This window comes from Rutidosis leptorrhynchoides, chromosome 8 (assembly GCF_046630445.1).
Source record: "Rutidosis leptorrhynchoides isolate AG116_Rl617_1_P2 chromosome 8, CSIRO_AGI_Rlap_v1, whole genome shotgun sequence".
NCBI lineage: Eukaryota > Viridiplantae > Streptophyta > Magnoliopsida > Asterales > Asteraceae > Rutidosis > Rutidosis leptorrhynchoides.
This window is the reverse complement of record NC_092340.1, coordinates 275,928,125-275,936,672: the sequence shown is the minus strand read 5'-3', so window position 1 is coordinate 275,936,672 and position 8,548 is coordinate 275,928,125. Positions and strand designations below refer to the sequence as shown.

The window sequence follows — 8,548 nt, the reverse complement described above, 5'->3', positions numbered from 1 at the left end:
AGTGAAATAAATCATAACACAACTTGGCATGAACGCGACAAAGGTCTTAACTTAATGGCTACTATCATAACCTTATTTGCCTTTTCCCTTAAGAAGGCTTGTGGTGACTCGGAGCAATTTACCACAGCATCAATACCTTACGCAAAGTAAGAGGTAACGGTGGAACACATATGGATTTCACACGGACCTGTAAAAAATGATTGCCTTAGGAACACACATGGCTTTCAAATAGACGTTTTTGCTTTTTCCAATTTTGTCACTTGTAAGAGCTATCATGTTATGAGAATGATAAGACTCCCCGAATATAAAATTTTCTATGGTCTCGTTTTTAAAAGACGGGAGACCCCAAAATGCTGATCCAGTTATTCAAATCCACAAACTAAGTTATTCAGTTTCAGAACTTCCGGGGATTTAACATTCACAAGATACGTAGCAGATCTCACTTTTCGAGATAAATGCATACCATGCTAGGTTATTCAGAGCATGGATGTTGAAAACTTTAAAGATATGTGCACTTGGTTTCATTACCAATTTCACTAGCCGCACGCATTTTCGTGACATAATCGTTCAGATTTGAATCGCACTTTTCAAAAGCAAGGAACCATTTGGTTGTTCCCAAAATTCTGCCGGGTATAGGTGAACCATCCTAGGGAAAGTAAAGTCACCGTTCGTCAAAAGCATATATAATAAAATCTTAGAAGAAAGTCTTTTTTCCATTATTTTGACTGCTGCAATTTTTGACTTGAACTTGCCCAAATAGACGTTTTTGCTTTTTCCAACTTTGTCACTTGTAAAAGCTATCATGCTATGAGAATTTTAAGGCTCCCTGAATATAAAATCTTCTGCGGTCTCGTCTTTAAAGGAGATTTTGTATTCAGTGCACATATCTCTAAAGTTTTCAACATCCATGCTCTGGATAATATGTTTAGAGATAAATGCATAACATGCGAGGTTATTTTTCTTGTGAAAGGAACTTCGTTTTCCGTAAATGATGGAAAACAAGCCAATCAAAATACGATGGAGCCGAAAAAAGATACCATTTACTTCAGAAAGAAAACGATATTTTTCTTGTGGAAGGAACTTTATTTAAGGCAAATACCTAGAAGAAATGGTTGTATGGTGCCATGTCAAATAAAACGAAGTGATCAAAAGTCACTGACTACATCCTTTAGGTACAGATAGTGATGTTGTGAAGATGTTATCTTACATTTCGAAGTTTCAATATATTGATTTGTTTGTGGAAAAAGAGGATATAACTCTAGGAATCAAGTGTTGCGAATATAAACCATTAAATAAAGGGGGTTTGATTGAAGAGATTAATGAAGAACTTTCTTTAGTTGGTGTTGAAATAAGTTAGTGTGAGCAACTTATTTTGCTTGATAGTGATGATGTTAATGAAGATAATGATGATATTACTGATGATGGTAAACTAGATAATGATTTTGGTGATGGTAGTCCAATTAGTGAAGATGAGGACGTTGAAAATCTAATGACCTGTATTGTCTTTTGTTTTCGCAAGTGAATTGCAAAGTCAAACTGTTAATTTTTTTTTTTTTTTTGCCGAAAGAACATATTATTATAAATAAATAAAAAGGAGATCCGATGATCTGGTGCGTTACATGAAGTGTTACAAATACAGATATCGAATCCGTTTGAAATTAAATCTAATGTTCAACATGAACTTGATTGAAATAAAACTATAACTTTGATTGAAATTGAAACAACCATTAGTCAAACTGTTTATAATTGCAAAGTCAAACTGTTCATAATTGCAAAAAGATCCCTATTACATGGTAACAAAAAAAAAACCACTTGAATAACACGTTTTTCAGTAAATACCAAACTCACGTGAAGTTCTACTAACTAAACAACCAATTACGGATCAAAACAATCAAACTAAAAACTATAATCTTTACATCTTTCTCTTTAATACTTGCTTCCATCTTGTCTCTAGTTCAAAGCAATCCAGGAATTATCTCGATAGCTCTCTCACACCACTTGTATTGATCAATTCCTCAAATTTAGCTAAAAAATTGGTCAAAATAATTAATCACTAGTCACCCACAATTATAAACCACATTTCGAATCACGTTAATCCTTGTGAGTCGATCTTTAATAAGCTCAAAGCAAGCCGTCTTTAAGTTGAGGATTACCACAAACACATTCGACATCCATTTAAATAAAAAACCTTAGTTGCTGGTTGAATATTGTTTGTTTGAGCACAATCAAGCGCGATTGATTTTTTTAGGGTTTAGTAAGAACGCGTCTAATAAATCATGGAAATTTAATACCAGATAATAGCTTACTTAACGGACCAGTAACGAGGAGTTAGTTTCAGGGACTAGTTTGCGACATGATAATGATTTCAGTGACTAGGAGTGCAGGTATAAAATGGGAGTGACTAACTGGGCAAAAATCGGATAACACAGGGACTAATTGGGCAATTATGTCTATAAATAATTTTGTGAATTTGTAAGATTACAAAGAGCTGAATTAGATAAGAATGGTAGCATCGGAATGAAAATAAGATTTTGGTCAAAGAACTCGAGTAATTGAAAAGAACAGAAGAGTGATATGATGTCATCTGCTGAAGCATTTGAATGAAAGATTTTGATATTGTGCATAAAGTTATCTAGTACCAAATATTAAATATTACTACGTATTAGTTAAAGTTGTAAACAGTGGCGGAACTTGAACCCGACCACGGATGGGGCGAGAGCAAAAATTTATTTAATTTTTCAATAAAGTTGGGGCGAACACTAAAAAAAACCTTATTTTTAAATATAATTTTTTTTTAGTGTAAATTTTTGTAAAAAAAATAAGAAAAAATTCAGCTGGGGCGGATGCCCCGCCCTGTCTCCACAATGCTCCGCCCCTGGTTGTAAAGTTAACTTTATGAAATATATGTAAAGTCTTCAACAACATAGCAACAGAGCAACGTATCAAAATTTTTATCCATGGCACATCATACCAACACAACAAAACCTTGTGTACTAATTCTTCTTTTTTTAGGGAAGTAAGTTTATATTAAAATTAAAGTTGACAGAGCCATATATATATTTACACCAAGAGTGCATAAGACTTGCTGTATCGGTCATATTGGGACGGCTTGGGGATGACTGATAATGCTAAAAACGAACATATATTTCATAGCATTATCCTTCAAGAAAGACAAGCTTTTGGTTGCAATTGTTCTATTTACAAGTGATATTCATTTAAATAATAAAAGGTGAAGATAAAAGACAGATTCGACGAATTGAAGACGCAAATGACCAAAACGCTAAAAAGTACAAAGTACAATCCAAGAGGTTTAAATTATTGATGAGAAACGTCTAAAAGTTACAAGAGTACGAGAAGCAAAACGCAAAGTACAAGATATTAAATCATGCGAAAGGACGTTCGAAAATCCGGAACCGGGACATGAACCAACTATCAACGCGCAACTCAACGGAGCTAAACTTACAAGTCAACGATGCACACGAATATAATATAATATATAATTAATTATATAAAATTATATATATTATATTATATATATTAAATAATCGAGCAGTCCACGTTTTAGTTGACAATGTGAGCTGGTACAGCTGGCCATGCGATCGCATGACCAGGTAGTGTTAAAGTCATGCGATCGCATGAGGGCCTGTAGCTGGCCAAGTCCTATAAATTGCAACGTTTGGTCGACGAATTTTTACACAATATATTCATCTACTCTCTATCTCTCAAATATATATATGTATATATATATATATATATATATATATATATATATATATATATATATATATATATATATATATATATATATATATATATATATATATATATATATATATATATATAATTTTAATTTTAAATTAAGATTAATAATAATAAGGTTATGTTAGCGAATGTTTTAAGTTTGTAAGTTGAAACTCTGTCCGTGTAACGCTACGTTATTAATACTCATTGTAAGTTATGTTCAACCTTTTTAAATTAATGTCTCGTAGCTAAATTATTATTATGCTTATTTAAATCGAAGTAATCGTGATGTTGGGCTAAATATTAAAGACGTGGTTATTGGGCTTTGGACCATAATTGGGGTTTGGACAAAAGACCGACACTTGTGAAAATTGGACTATGGGCTATTAATGGGCTTTATATTTGTTTAACTGAATGATAGTTCGTTAATTTAATATAGAGATTTACAATTTGAGGTAATTATAAATAACCACATACACTCGATCGGACACGATGGGCGGGATATTTATAAGTACTAATAATCGTTCATTTAACCGGACACGGGAATGGATTAATAGTCAATGGACTCATTAAAACAGGGGTGTATTACATACAAGGACACTTGGTGTAATTGTTAATAAAGTATTAAAACCTTGGATTGCACACAGTCGATAACCTGGTGTAATCATTAACAATGTATTAAAACCTTATTACAGTTTAAGTCCCTAATTAGTTGGAATATTTGACTTCAGATATAAGGATAATTTGACGAGGACACTCGCACTTTATATTTATGACTTATGGACTGTTATGGACAAAAACCAGATGGACATATCGAATAATCCAGGACAAAGGACGATTAACCCATGGTAATAAATTAAAATCAACACGTCAAACATCATGATTACGGAAGTTTAAATAAGCATAATTCCTTTATTTCATATATCATCGTACTTTTATTTACTGTCATTTTATTTATTGCACTTTTAATTATCGCACTTTTAATTATCTCATTTTTATTTATCGTCATTTACTTTACGCTTTAAATTAAGTTGTATTTATATTTAATATTTTACATTAGGTTTTAATTGCGACTTAAGACATAAAATCGACAAACCGGTCATTAAACGGTAAAAACCTCCCCTTTTATAATAATAATAATATTACTTATATATATTGATACAAATATAGTTTAAAAATAAATATAGCGTTAGACTTAGCTAGCTCCCTGCGGAACGAACCGAACATGCTAAAAACTACACTACTTTACGATTAGGTACATTGCCTATAGTGTTGTAGCAAGGTTTAGGTATATCCACTCTATAAATAAATAAATAACTTGTATAAAATTGTATCGTATTTAATAATATTTCGTAGTAAAAATATAACGACTTCGTATACACCTCGCATAACATCAAGTATTTTTGGCGCCGCTGCCGGAGAAACGAGCGAAACGCTATAAAAAAATATATTAAGTTTTAATCCATTTTTGTAAAAAAATTATATAAATTTAAAAATATAAAAACATAAAAAAATATATTTATTTCTATATTTTTAAGTATTTAAATTAAAAAGTTTATATTTTTATTTTTCGTTTGTTAAAAATTAAGATTAATAAGTAATTTTTTTTATATAAGTTTTTATTACATATTATATTTTTTTTATAAATTAAAAACAGAAAATTAAATTCAGAAAAAAAAATAAATAAATAAAAGAAGTATTCGGGCCCGAAACTGTAGCAGCCCAACTACTTGGCCAGGAAACCGAATCCATGCGACCACATGGAATTACCACATTCAACTCATGCGATCGCATGAGTTGATGTGACAGGTCTGGTACCTTTGACCATTGAATTAGGGTTACGTAATAATAATTATTATTAATTAATTACCTAATTAGGGTTTATTTTAATAATAATTTAGTTTAGTTTTTATTTAATTTGTATTTTTAAGTTTTAATTAGTTTTATTAAATTATAAACTTAACACTTTTATAAAATAATAATATAAAATAATATTTTTATAAAAATTAGTAATTTTATCATTTTTGTATCTTTTTATTATTTAGCACGTAGTTTATTTTTATCGTTCGTAATTAGTTTAAACTTAGTTTTTTCCGTAGTTATTTTATATTTCTAAATTTTTAGGCTTTGCCGTAAAATCCCTTAAGTGCTTTTTCTTTAGATTAAGATTTAGACGCTTTAGAAATTTACGACATCGCTTATCGCTTTAATATTTTAGAAATTTTAGTGCCTTTTAAGTTATTGCCGTTTTGGATATAGAATTCCTTTTAAGCCTTAATACCTTTAGACGTAAGTTTTAATTTTTAGTTTTTAGACTTTTAAGTTTCGACGTTTATCTTTCTTATTTTTATTTTTCGACGTTTTACGACGCACTCTTTTTCTTTCTTATTTCTCGACGCTCTAGTTCTTTAGGACATAGAATTTTCTTTATTTTCTTTGAAATTTCGACGAAAAATTATTTTAAGCGGTTAAATTGATAGACATCCAAAATTTTCTGGTTCGTAGTAATAGTTGGATTTGTTAGTGGCGAGTTGTGGGCTTCCGATTTAAAGGGTCCTGGCTACCTGCTGCATCTATTGGCTATTCGAAACGTGGGCAAAATCATAAAAGTCTATTAATTTGATAGCTTTAATGATTTTTATTTTTGTAACTTATAGGATATTCTGTGAATGCACCGAGCAAAACGTTCACCACCTTTCATACGTTCACCACCTGTAACTCGATCAAGACATCTAGCCAACATTGTCGCCGTTGATTTTTCTTTAGAATCGTCATCTAGTCAACCAAGTACTCCAATTCAAATTACCGATAATTCATTTTTTGAACCCGACCTCACAATTGAGAATCTGGAGGATATCCAGGGACAATTCAGAGATCCTGAACCACTAATCATTCCTCCTGAACCACAAATCACTCATCCAGATATTGTCGAGGAAGAAATCATTAAGTCAGAATCCTCTAGTGATTCAGATACAACAAACTCAATCATGAAAAATCTGGAACCTCTAAGTATGGAAGACCGAATGAGGGCTAAACGCACTGGCCAAGGTCACGCAATTACTCAACCAGACATTAATGCGCCAGATTATGAAATCAAATGACAATTCCTACACATGGTAACTAATCAATGCCAATTTAGTGGTGCGCCGAAGGAAGATCTAAATGAACATCTTTGTACCTTTAATAGGATCTGTACTGTATTCAAAATCAGAGAAGTTGAGGATGAACAGATATATCTCATGTTATTTCCCTGGAATTTAAAGGGAGAAGCCAAAGATTGGTTAGAATCATTACCTGAAGAGGCAATTGATACATGGGATGTTTTAGTTGAAAAATTTCTTAAACAATTCTTTTCGGCATCTAAAGCCGTGAGACTTCAAGGAGAAATTGTTACATTCACACAGAAGCCAAATGAAACTCTATATGAGGCGTGGACAAGATTTGGAAAGTTGTTAAGAGGATGTCCTCAACATGGTTTAGACACTTATCAAATAGTACAAATATTCTACCAAGGATGTGACATTACTACACGAAAAGACATCGACATAGCAGCTGGTGGTTCCATTATGAAGAAAACCGCAACTGAGGCTTACAAAATAAGTGATAACACTGCTTCCCACTCACACGAGTGGCATCAAGAAAAAGACATCGTTAGATCATCTAAAGCGGCTAGAGCCGATTCTAGCCATGACTTTGATTCCATTTCCGCAAAGTTAGATGCTTTCGAGAGACGAATGGAAAAGATGACTAAAGATATTCACGCAATACGAATTAGTTGTGAGCAGTGTGGAGGACCACATTTGACAAAAGATTATCTCAGTATTGAACAAACAATGGAACAAAGAGATAATGTTTCATACATGAACCAAAGGCCTGGAAATAATTATCAGAATAATTATGAACCGCCAAGACCAAACTACAATCAAAATCAGAATTATAACCGAAATGTTTCATACAACAACCAACAAGGTCCTAGCAATCAACAAGTATCCAATAATACTTACAACCAGCAAAGACCTATTTTTCCAATTAAACCACCACAAACCGATGATAAAAAGCTAAATTTAGAAGATATGATGTCGAAGCTAGTTGAATCTCAAACGCAATTTTTCACATCTCAGAAACAAACTAATGAACAAAATGCTCAATCATTTAGAAATCAACAAGCTTCTATTCAAAATCTGGAACAAGAAGTGAGTAACCTAGCAAGGTTGATAGGTGAAAGAAAACCAGGGAGTCTACCTAGCGATACAAATGCTAACCCCCAGAATGAAACAGCTAAAGCTATTACCACGAGAAGTGGTATTACACTTAAACCACCTGAAATACCTGTAATTTCTGATGACTCTATTCCTACTCCACAGGAACCACAATCTGATCAAGAAAAGGAAAAAGAACCGGTAGTTGAAAAGGTTAATGAAGATAACACAGTTAAGGCAAAGCCTTATGTTAAACCATACCAACCACCACTTCCTTACCCGAGTAAAATGAGAAAAGAAAGACTTGAAGCCGAGCAATCCAAATTCTTGGATATGTTTAAACAAATAAATGTCAATCTTCCTTTCATTGATGTAATTTCAGGAATGCCTAGGTATGCCAAATTCTTGAAAGATCTAATCACAAATAGAAAGAAAATGGAAGAACTCTCAGCTGTTACTATGAATGCTAATTGTTCTGCAGTATTGTTGAATAAGATACCAGAAAAATTATCAGATCCAGGAAGTTTCTCAATTCCATGTTTTCTGGGTAGCCTTAGTTCAATAGAAGCATTGGCAGACTTAGGTGCTAGTATAAATTTAATGTCGTA

At 32.3% G+C, this 8,548-nt stretch overlaps 1 non-coding gene across 1 annotated transcript; it reads right to left on the bottom strand.

Moving 5' to 3' along the window:
* Positions 1-7,112: 7,112 nt before the first annotated feature.
* On the bottom strand, positions 7,113-7,219 carry LOC139865175 (small nucleolar RNA R71). Its single transcript, XR_011764697.1, has one exon. It is a non-coding gene; the product is annotated as a small nucleolar RNA R71 (small nucleolar RNA).
* Positions 7,220-8,548: the final 1,329 nt, after the last annotated feature.